This window comes from Cervus elaphus, chromosome 15 (assembly GCF_910594005.1).
Source record: "Cervus elaphus chromosome 15, mCerEla1.1, whole genome shotgun sequence".
Taxonomy (NCBI): Eukaryota; Metazoa; Chordata; class Mammalia; order Artiodactyla; family Cervidae; genus Cervus; species Cervus elaphus.
The window spans coordinates 79,095,496-79,108,040 of record NC_057829.1 but is presented as its reverse complement, the minus strand read 5'-3'; positions in this window follow the sequence as shown (position 1 = coordinate 79,108,040).

Here is a 12,545-nt window from a genome sequence, read left to right as displayed (position 1 = left end):
ATACCCTTGTACACTTGGTATACATCATTGTACACAGGATTCATAATACACTTGAATGTAAGACAAATTTGTCTTTTTGGCTACTTCATTAAGTGATGAGCAATTCAACTCACAGATATGCCTTGGTCAGTTTCTCAATTTTTAAATGTTCATGGAAGATGGCTGAAAGTATTTCTTAGTGTTTCTTAATTTTTCAGTCTCACCCTAATAGCATTAAAATTTTAAATTATTTATGAAGCATTCAGCCTTTTTATATAAAACTTGTAACACTGTGCAAGAATCAGACAAAGGAGAGATTTTGAATAAGACTAGTTACAAGTCTCGGGTGCTTTTTTGGTTGCAATATTTCCTTGAACTCATAGTAGCCAGTCCACCCTGGCGTGCAGACATGTAGTGATTAGAGCCTAAACCACCCAGCAGCACCAAGTTCAGTCAGTTGGTGTGCCCTACACCACAAAAAAGGTGTGCCCTAAAAGTTTCACCAGTTATAACTGGACATTGTTCCCAAGTGGCATTTCAAGATCCAATGTTTTCAGTCACACATGTGGGATCAGCATGAATAACATAATCTATACCTCTCAGAAGACTGCATCTTATTCATGTCTACATGAACAGGTAATTAATATTGTTGTTCAGTCACTAAGTTGTGTCCAACTCTTTGCGACCCCATGGACTGCAGCACATCAGGCTTCCCTGTCCTTCGCTATCTCCCCCAGAGTTTGCTCAAACTCATGTCCACTGAGTCAGTGATGCCATCCAACTATCTCATCCTCAATCAGCTCCTTCTCTTCCTACCTTCAATCTTTCCCAGCATCAGGGGCTTTTCCAATGTGTCAGCTCTTCACATCAGGTGGCCAAGAAAGTATTCGAGCTTCAGCTTTAGCATCAGTCCTTCTAATGAACATTCAGGGTTGATTTCCTTTAGGATTGACTAGTTTGATCTCCCTGCTGTCCAAGGGACTCTCAAGAGTCTTCTCCAGCACCACAGTGCTGGAGGTGGTTAATAAACATGGTTAAATGAAAAAAAAATCTCTCTTCGATGTTTTCACAGAACTTTTCAATGAAACTGCTATAGCATTTAGCATATCACAGACTTATTAGGCAATTACCTATTAGTCTCCTTCCCCAGACTAAATCATTCTGGGACAAAGGCAGGTTTTTGTTTATCTTTGGGCTCCAGCATCTAGCAATAATTCTATCATAGTAGACATATGGTCAGTCTTTGTTGAGAAAAACATGTAGTCTTAGATTTCATTGATCTCATATCATTCAAGGAAATTCTTCCTCTAGAGAGATTATCATGCTGAGAGTTAAAGACTCATTATACTTTAACAATTATGTTTAACGGGGTTCAGATACTGGTGAATCCTATTTGCTCACTGGAATTGTGGCAGTTCTGCCTGAAAAATGTCACATAGAAGAATTAACAATAGCTTTTAAAAGCTCATCACAAAATCAGATCTGTGCTTATATATGACAGCACACTAAAACAGAGGAAAAACAGCATATCGGTTGAATTCTTGACTCAAGAGTAGAAAATAATTCAATTAATTCTGTCCCTGGCGTGATAAATTATTTTGAAAATTTAGTAAGGCAGAGAACCTTTCAGTATGTAATGATGAATATTTCAGTATTAATGTCAGAACCCTGAATAACATGGCTATAATTTCTTAAATAACTTTTTAGGCTATTTCTTAATGCACAGCTCTTTGAATTATCCAAGATTTCAGGGAGGCTGGCATCATGGCTATTTTGGGGAAGCAAAGCAAGAGTGAAATACAAAGACATGTGCCTGAGTAATCTTAGCATTCATTCATTCATTCATTCGCCAAATATCTGAGTGGCTGCTATGTGCCAGGAACTCTTCTGGTTTCCAGTGACACACCAATGAAAAAAGACCCTGCCCTCTTGAATATTATAGTGAGGAAAGTGAAAGTGCAAGTCACTCAGTTGTCCAACTCTGCAACGGCATGGACTGTAGCCTGCCAGGCTCCTCTGTCCATGGAATTCTCCAGGCAAGAATACTGGAGTGGGTTGCCATGCCCTCCTGTGGGGGATCTTCCTAACTCAGGAATCAAACCCAGGTGTCCCGCACTGCAGGAAGATTCTTTACCAACTGAGCTACCAGGGGCAGCCAATAAACACAGTAAACCAGTAAATTCTAAAGTATGTGAAAAGGTGGCTTAAACTATGGAGAAATAAAGCAGAGTAAAGGAGACTGGGGCCTCTGGGAATTGATGGGCAGAGTAGATTGCTATTAATTTTGGTGGTCCAGGGAGGCTTCACTGAAAAGGTGACATATGAGCAAAAGAGAGTGACTAAGTAACACTTCAGGAAAAAGGACAGGTAAGCCGAGGTCAAAAGGCAAGAATCTGCCTCATGTTTTTGAGGAAAAGCAGAAAGGCCAGTGTGTCAGGGGCAGAGGGAGAAGGAGGGGATAATAGAGGACTAGGTCAGAGAGGGGTCTGGAGGCCAGAGTGGGCAAGGCCTTGTTGGTCATTGTAGCAACTTCAGCTTTTCCTCTCAGAGAAAAGAAAGCCAGTGGCAGCCTCTAAATAGAGAAGGAATCCGATTTGACTTTGGTTATAACAGGGTCTTTCTGGCTGCTCTGTTGCCAACAGACTGTAGGAGAGGGAAGGAAGGAGCCAGATGACCAGTTGGGAAGCTACTGCAGTGATCCAGATGAAGATGATGGTGGTTTGGACAGGAAGGTACCAATGGAGGTGGTAAGAAGTGGATGGGCTCAGGATGTAGCTTGAAGGTAAGAGTCAACAAGATTTCCTTTTGTTGTTGTCTCTGTTCTTTGATTTAGCGCTTAAGGGATGTAATGATTGAGGTGTATACCCAGTGCATCTTGCAGAGGTAGACAAATTTACTTTTTTTTCCTCCGATTTATTCTTGAATAATGTATTTTTCTCTCATAATTATTGCCAGGATATTCCTTACAATGTTTGACAGGACAAAAATCTTTTAATGAATTGTTTACTTTGATTGGTTTAAGGGATGTAATTTTCTCTGCAAATTTTGGAAAATATGTTTCTAAAACAGATTATACTTCTGAAGTTTTTTCTTTTTGTTGGTAAGGCTTTATTTGTATGCACATTTTGTAGTAATACACCACTTGTATGCAGACATAAAACAAGAACCTCATGTGGAAGTATAACTTCTACTGAGGAAATATTGTTGTAAACTATTACTTTGTGAACTATAGACTATAATTAGATAGTCATCACATAGTTGTTAAATTATATACAATAAAAATGCACATAACATCAACACAATTCATTATAATTACAAGTTACTCTAGAAGGCTACTTGAAGTTTCCAAGTAGCACACTTCTCATAATAGTAATTTGCCATACTAGAATGTGGCATATTAAAATTACACTTTGGAAAGTTAAATTCTTTCACATTCAGCAAAGTCAGAATAATATAATAAAGAAAAATGTCACCATCAAAGAGGCAATTGTAAAGAAAGGAGAAGTTGGGAGGATTTATACCTGCATTAAGAATTGGCAAATCATGTGTGGGATTTCAATATAGTTTGAAAAGGCTTCACTTCTAGAATCAGGGGAAGAAATGGTGATGTGGAGCCTGGACTTTAGAATTGGATCTGGGTTCAAGCCAGGCAGGACTTTAGCAGCACTATCTTTGACAACTTAGTTAATTTTTCTGAGCCTCAGACTCCCTCTATATGTTAAGTAGTAAGTATATGTCTCAATATCTTGCCTGCACTAATTCTATTTTGAATACTATTGTTTGCCTTTTATCCTTAATCTAATTATTCATTTCTCTTTTTCCTTTAGCTATATTCAGTATAACTGAAAAGTAAAATTGTATATATTTAAAGTATACAGTGTGATGATTTGATATACCTATAAATCATGAAATGATCACCATGACTGAGTGATATGGAGTTATATACCATAGAGTATTACTGTCAAGATAAAATGAGGTTATGCTCATATACGGCTTAGCTTAGCACAAGGCGAATAGCAAACATCCTATAATTAGGAGCTATAATAATTATTTTTAGGTCCAATCCAGTCTCCTGTTAATGTGTGGAGATATTCAGTGAATGTCATTGAGAAAGGCTAGGTACTTGTCCAAACAAGCCTAGGACAAAGGCAGGACTGAAAGAGAGGATCATTAGTGGGTAGGTGTTCTGAGAAAGTGAAATAACAATAGGGAAGTCTGGATGTAAATGGCTTTTGCAATTGTGAGGGAATGTGGACCCAACAGAAATGAACCACAGGGAGAGTCATGGAAGACTGACTCAGGAGGAAGGATGATGAGGTAGGTAGGCATGGGTGAGCAAAGGGTTAGTTGATGGGCAGGGATTTTAGGAAGAAGAACAAGAAAAGTAGGTCCAAGGACAAGAAGGTGACTTATAGGTAAGAAATGAGAGGGTGATGATTTGTTTGTGTGAATTAAACTTCTGTCCCACACACTTCTTGTTCCATGACCAACAGCATTTCTACCCTTCGCTAGTAGTTCTGTCACTTTCTTCCACCCATCACAAGGACAACAAGGGCATAAGTAGAGTAGAGAAAATCCAGCCAAACACATTTTAAAATAATTCAAATGCTTGTCCATAAAAGGATTTCAAGGCTCTTCTCTAGTATCGGTGCTTTCAAGGCCCTGGAACAAGCCTTGGCAATGTTTTACTTGCTAAGATACTTTGACTGCAATCGTTTTAAGACTTTTAAGTCTCTTTCCACTCTGGCTTTCCTTCTATCATACTTCTCCTTTTTAGGGTGGTGCTATAGTGGCAGTGAGTATTTCTGGGGTCCAGCTAAGGGAGATTTGGGGAAACACTTCGTAAAAAAGAAAGGTTTCCCTGGTGGCTTAGGTGGTAAAGAATATGCCTGCAACACAGGAGACCCAGGTTCAATCCCTGCATTTGGAAGACACCCTGGAGAAAGAAATGGCAACCCACTCCACTACTCTTGCTTGGGAAATCCCATTGACAGAGGAGCCTGATTGGCTACAGTCTATGGGGTCACAAAGAGTTGGACATAACTGAGCAATTAACACTTTCTTTCTTTGTAAGAGTCTGACTCCATTTTTTGATGTTTGACTGCTGACAAATTTTAAGAGTCACTATTACCTTTGTCCTTTCTGCCCCACAACTAGGCAGGTTAAGAAAGCCTGAATGGGCTAAGAAAGCCTCTTTCGGCATGAATGGGAAGTCCAAACCATGGAAGCCCCTGCACATGGGAATGGAAACCCTTGTCCCAGCCTCACCTCCTCACCACCAAAAAGTCCCAAGTCATTGTCCTTTTTCTCCCCTCTCCAGCCATTTTTAGATCAGCATGCTTGGTCTACCCTGGAGCCTACCCTGCTCTTCCCAGAAAGACTCATGATATGAGTAATAAACTTTTACTAATCAGGTTCTGTATTAGATGTTACATTTACATTAGCCCATTTTGTTCTCACAATGACCCTGATATGTTTCACTTTTTATTCAGATAAGGAAGTTGAAGTTACATATGTTAAAGAAATAATCCCCAAGATAATTATGAAAGCTGATTTGCACCCAGTATAAACCCTAAACACTACAATGTCTCTCAATAGCCTTTCAGATTGTTGATTCTCCCCAGTCTTTCGGCTGCACTTACTGTCCCTGGCACTGAAACACACATCTTTACCTTCAAGGCTCCTGAAATCATGTTTTCCCACCTACTTCTACAGCTTCTCTTGTTCCATGGCTGGCAGCTTTTCAGTTTTCTTTTCTTATTTTCAAACACAATTATTCCCAAGAGTCATCTCTTTTCTCCATATTTTGTAGATGCGTAGATATTTCCACCTGTGGCAGGACAGCCCGCTCCTATGACTCACCTTTTGTCTCTCTGTAAGACTCTTCCCTCTTCTTTCCAAAGCTTCTCGCCCAGCAACACCAATTGTCTACTGGGCCTTTCTAACTGGGTGTCTTACGTGAATCATAAAGTTACCATATCCAAGTTTTAAGAAACTCTTTTCTGATCAAAGAGCTTCTCCTCATAACCTTGCCATTCCTATTTGTTGAGTCATTGGCAGGAAATGTCCACATGGTCTTTGATACCCTCAAGGTCCCTGGCTTCCAGAGAGTCCTGTTGAACTCTGTTGATGCTTCCTCTTTGGTATCTCCCTCATCATTTTCCTACTATGAAACACACTGCAGAATCCCTGCTTGGGGTTTCATTTCTTGCCTGAAATGCTGCTGCTGTCCCAGGCTTCTGTCTCTTCAATCACATATTCTAGACATTATTTACAGATCATCCATCTTGAATCACATCTCTAATCATATTCTCCTCAAAAGTTTTTAATGAATGAAACAAACTATTTGACTTGCGTAAAGGACCTCCTGTCCGCTCCTCAGTCTAGCTTCTGAGCCTTCAAGTCCACACCCCTTCACACCCATTGCATCTGCTGAGGTTTTGCTCATGCTGGTTCTTCAATCTTGACAGTTCTTCCTCACCCTTCTTGATGTGCAAAATCATTCTCATAATTTGAGAACCAGTTCAAGTATGACAATACCTTTCATGAATATTTTTTCTGATTCCTCTTAGTCACATATGATCTCTGCAGTTTATGGATATCCACTGCATCTTGTATTATTTTTATCCTACTTATTACATTTTTTATCATTTCATTTTTAATACTGGACAATTTCCAAAGAATTTTCTTGCTTTTTTCCCCTCTTTATCTTTGACCTGCTTCACCCATTTCTCCCACCTCCTGCCACTCTCCTCTGGAAACCACTAATCTGTTCTTTGTATCCATGAGTTTGGTTTTGTTTTAGTTTGTTTTGTTTTAGATTCCACATAAAAAAGAAATTGTATGGTATTTGTCTTTCTCTGTCTGACTTATTTAACTCAGCATAATGCCTTTGAGGTCCATCTATGTTGTTGCAAATGGCAAAGTTTCTTTCTTTTTTTATGACTGAAAAATGTTCCACTGTATATAAATACCACAATTTCTTTATCCATTCATCCATCAAGGGACACAGGTTGTTTCTGTATCTTTGCTATTGTAAATAATGCATATAATTACCTTTTATCCTTCCCATAACTGTAAAAAAATTCATGTTACTTTCTTCATCTCCATTAATAACCTGTAAACTTGAAAGCCAAGACTGTGGAATTGTATGCTTGTTGTGATACCTGATTAGTAGTTTTTGTTTTTTTCCTAGAACACATATCATCATTCCATTCCCCTGCTTTGTCTATGAGATAAAGTTCAAACTCATCAGCATGTAATGTATGGCCTTCCTGAAACTTCTCCCTTGTGCTTCTCCCACTGTTCCTCACTCTAAGCACACATCAAGCGGAACCACTTAGAGCCCTGCAAACACACTCTATGTCTATGCCTCTGTGCCTTCATCTTTGCTATTTCTACACCATTTTCTCTCCCACACCTCTACTGAGTAAACTCCTAATCCTTCATCCAGATTCAGCTCAAGTATTATCTACTATGTGAAACCACTCCAACCCCAAAATTGAAAATTATCACTTATTCTAGGATCCTCCACACTTATCCAGAGATATCTCAAACTCTGATGCTGTTATTACATTATAGTTAGTCGCACATTGGACTGTGCCAACGGATTGCCATCTTGAGGTTAAGGAAATCAATCAGGTGAGGGGCCTGGCACTTGGGGGACACCCAGTACTTCTTAACAGACCTTTTATAAATAAATGAGCAAATGAAAAACTGAACAAAGAGAGGAAAGAAACTATCTAAATAAATATTAAATGAACTCAGATTGATTTGGTTTAAATATATCAAAAAGTAAAATTCTTGTCTATGGCCCATATTCCTATAATTGTAATTTTCAACAACTTATAGAGAAAGAAGCAATCCTACAAGTTTATTCATTCCACTCTTCACATATTCTAGTATAGACAGGCACTTTAAAAAATCAACTTCAGGTCTGGTTCCTAGTCTCTGAAATCCAAGGATCACTATTATGTATTGTTCTCATTGAGATAATAAAAGTGATATACGTATCCTAATATAACAAATATATGTGTTCCTACAACAAATAATACCATGAATTCAACTTTGTTACCGATGAACATTTACTTCTAATCAGGGTAAATATTGGATTACCCATTAACTAGTTCAATTTTATTAATTTGTGCTTCCATATTTCCAAAATGTCTAGTTGCTATCTTAGAGAATTTAAATTTTCTGAGAAAAAGATGACAGGGGTAACTTGAAGATAGTTGGGTTTTCTTTTTTCACAAGACAGCCAGTATTTGGGCTGCTATAGACAGAATGACATACTACTATTTGAGGTTTATTGAATATATATCCTTAAGCTCCTTACTTGATAAATCACAAAACACATTTTAACCAAAGAACTTATTTCCCTCTGGCAGATTTTATATTTAAATTTATGTGACAGTACATGATACAGAAAAGACCAAATCTGACAACTGAAGAAAGTTGTATGAAAAAGCATTCTGGACACAGAGAGATAACATAAATAAAGGGTTCTGGTCTCTACTTCTCATACCACCACTACTAGCTAACCGAGGAAAATACATTCTGAGTGTGACCCCCTGGTCTATAAAATGAGGAAGTTGAACTCTGTCATATAATGCCCTTTGTGATTCTAAAACAGTCTATACTTTGAATTTTAAGGGTCATATTCATAGATATTCGAGTAAGCTCTTCTCCTGAGGGGAAAGGGGAACTCTCTCACAATAATTCTGGTGCTATAACCATAAAACCATCTTAAGTGTCATTATTTCTTACCATCTATACTGACTCAGTGTTTATCATAGCCAGGTGGTGACTCTTGGCACCACCCAGAAAGGAGCTCTTCTCCTGGGGCAGGATATCATGAAGTAATTTTAAGAATGGAAAACGACCAGGATTGCAATTGGAAAAAAAAAAAAAGAAACCCAAAGAACCAGTGTGCTTTGGTGAGTAAAGGGGTTGATTTAGGTTCAGTCAAATCCAAGTCAAATCGTGGCAAATAGAAGGGGGGAAAGTGGAAGGAGAGACAGATTTTGTTTTCTTGGGCTCCAAAAATCACTGCAAAATGGGGACTGCAGCCATTGTAAAGGATGCTTACTCTTTGAAAGCAAAGCTATGACAAACCTAGAAAGCATATCAAAAAGAAAAGACATCATTTTGCCAACAACGGTCCATATAGTCAAAGCTATGGTTTTTCCAGTAATCATGTATGGATGTGAGAGTTGGCCCATAAAGAAGGTTGAGTGCTGAAGAATTGATGCTTTCGAATTGTGGTGCTGGAGAAGACTCTTGAGAGTCCCTTGGACAGCAAGAAGATCAAACCAATCAATACTAAAGGAAATCAACCCTCAATATTCATTGGAAGGACCAATGCTGAAGCTGAAACTCTAATACCATCTGATGCAAAGAGCCAACTCATTGGAAAAGACCCTGATGCTGGGAAAGATTGAAGGCAGAAGGAGAAGGGAGGAACAGAGAATGAGATGGGTAGAAGGCATCATCGACTCAATAGACACGAACTTGAGCAAACTCCAGGAGACAGTGGAGGACAGAGGAGCCTGGAGTACTGAAGTTCATGGGGTCGCAAAGAGTTGGACATGAATGAGCAACTGAACAACAACAACAAAAATCTGAGACCTTGCAGTGAGACCTTGCAGTGGCAAGGAAAATGAGGAAAATGAGTATCACTTTTATTTTAAAGAAACCCATAAACTGGGACCAGCTTCTTTCCCCCACTGTAGAAGGGAGTAACAAGGGAGCAACGATAAGGAGATGCTTTATGTTAAAGATGAAGCCCCACCCTTGGGCTAGGAGGCTCTTCAGAAAGGATAGGACCAGTTGACAGAAGTTGAAGAGTTCAATTTAAGGAGTATTTTCTAGTAAGTTCAGTTTAGTTGCTCAGTCATGTCCTACTCTTTGAGATTCCATGGACTGCAGCAAGCCAGGCCTCCCTGTCCATCACCAACTCCCGGAGTTTGCTCAAACTCATGTTCATCGAGTCACTGACGCCATCCAACCATCTCATCCTCTGTCGTCCCCTTCTCCTCCCGCCTTCAATCTTTCCCAGCATCAGGGTCTTTTCCAATGAGTCAGTTCTTCGCATCAGGTGGCCAAAGCATTGGAGTTTCAGCTTCAGCATCAGTCCTTCCAATGAATATTCAGGACTGATCTCCTTTAGGATGGACTGGTTGGATCTTCTCACTGTCCAAGGGACTCTCAAGAATCTTTTCCAACACCACAGTCCAAAAGCATCAAATTTTCAATCCTCAGCTTTCTCTATAGTCCAACTCTCACATCCATACACGACTACTGGAAAAACCACAGCTTTGACTAGATAGACCTTTGTTGGCAAAGTAATGTCTCTGTTTTTTAATATGTTGTCTAGGTTGGTCATAGCTTTTCTTCCAAGGAGCAAACATCTTTCAATTTCATGGCTGCAGTCACCATCTGCATGTCCTCAAATTGGAACCTATTAATTACTTCAATAATACATTTGAGAACGTTGTTTTAAGGAAAACTCATACTGTAAACAGGATATTAGGCATTTAAATATTGAATCTGCCCTCAAAGAGAGTACAGTCTGGTAGAGGTCATACAACATATACATAAAGAACTCTAATACCAGACAGAAGGTAAAATTTATGAACAGAGCAGAAAGGTAATAAATCCAGTGGTGATGGCACTGTTTAAGGAGAGGCTGCCTGACTATTTGGGGTGATGTAAGAGAGATTTATACATCTGGTAGGAAGTTAACTACATGACCTTCAAGGTCCTTTCCAACAAATGCTTTGTGGTTTTATTAAAACTATCACTACAATAAGGAATTAAAAAAAAAAAAAAACAGGATGTCTCATTTCTCTCATTCATAGCTAGTTAGATATTTTCTTCTTGCATAAATGTAAGAAATCATTTTTCCAACACACGCTCTTAAAACAAATGTTCCTAATTAATTTACTTAAAACATGTCTGAGAATTCAATCAGTTTTAAAAAATCAATAGAGCATATTTAAAACTATTTCTAAAAAGGCAGGTACCAACATACTTTCCAATATAATCATGATGGATTTTTTAAAGGAAAACAATTATTTTATACAATACAAACCAGAGAAATGAGACTAATATAATACACTTACATACATCTATAATTTCCATTCACTCTTCATACTATTTTAGCTTTAAGATTAATTGTTCAGAATCTTATTTCACAGTCACTCAACTTTGATTGACTCCAGTATTGACAGTCTTGGTACAAGTTATAAAGTCTTATGTGGTGTGATTATATAATTAAAATACTTTGTCTCATATTAATGGGTGTATGTCAGAGAACGATGATTTTCTCTGAGAAGAACGTAAACCCATACTAATTAATTTGTTGAGGAAAAGCCTACCAGGGCCATTACCTACTTGGCCTGTGCCTTATCTAATGACGTTCTGGCAGCTGCAGGCCGTGGTTGGGAGCCCTGCAGGCTCAGCCTACAATCTTCTTTAATGTGACTTCTGTGTAACAGTAAATCCATAGGTACATTTTTCAAAATGTAAAGTCACTGGATTAGATTAAAATAAAGCAGAAAAAAAAAGCATTAATGTAAGTATCTTTCCCTGGAACTTCTCACTAGCAACTTTGATTAGCATTTTAAACAGTTCCAAACTTCTCCAAAAGTCTTCACCAATGCCTAAGCTCATCTATTTTACGTGGGCTTTTGAAGATTACTTTTATTTCTAAATTATTGTGGTAGTGGAGCCTTCACTGTTGTTCCTAACTAGTCATACATATTATAAATTTAGTTGAATGGTAGTGGGCATGGTCTAACCATTTTTAGAACACTCAGTTATAAAGAAGTAGCAGGTCCACTGTTCGTGGGTCAAGATACTTACTCTGTTCTTATACCTAAGGGTATTAAGGCTCTAGCAACTGATTTAGCAAACTGTCAAGAGGCTGCTCTGTAAACTGAAAAGAAAATATATTCATGTGGAAGAGACAAAACCACTTTTAAGGAGAAAAGATATCCTGGTGTCTGATAATTATGTTCTCTCCCTTAGGCCAGATTAATAATGCTTCTGTTGCTTGGTGAGCATAGCATCTGATCACAGATAGCTAGCTGGATGATATTTATGGCCACTGTTATCCACCTAGGAAAAGACTGGTGCATCTATCTCCGCAGTAACAATATCCTTGAGGCCACTGGTCAGGTATATTCTTCCCCTAGACAGTGCTGGAGACACTCTGACAAATTCTTGCTTTCTGAATCTCTGTTTGTAGACATCATACAGGTCATTCTTTTTAATATAATCTTTCATTAAAGGATGATTGCATACTGTATAGAGGCTTAGGTCAAGGCAGGGCTTACTCATTCAAATGCCTACAAGGGCCAGTCAGTCACAGAAATAAGTGAAGCAGATGAAAGGTGAGAAAAGTCAAGTATCAGAAAAACAACCAAATTTCCTTTATATTGACTGAATTCAGTATAAATGGGTATGTACGGGATTTTTAGAAACATATAAAATTTTAAAATAAAAAATAACATTGAAAAAATAAAAGTATTTCATTACTTAGATCTTGTTGCATTATTTATTGT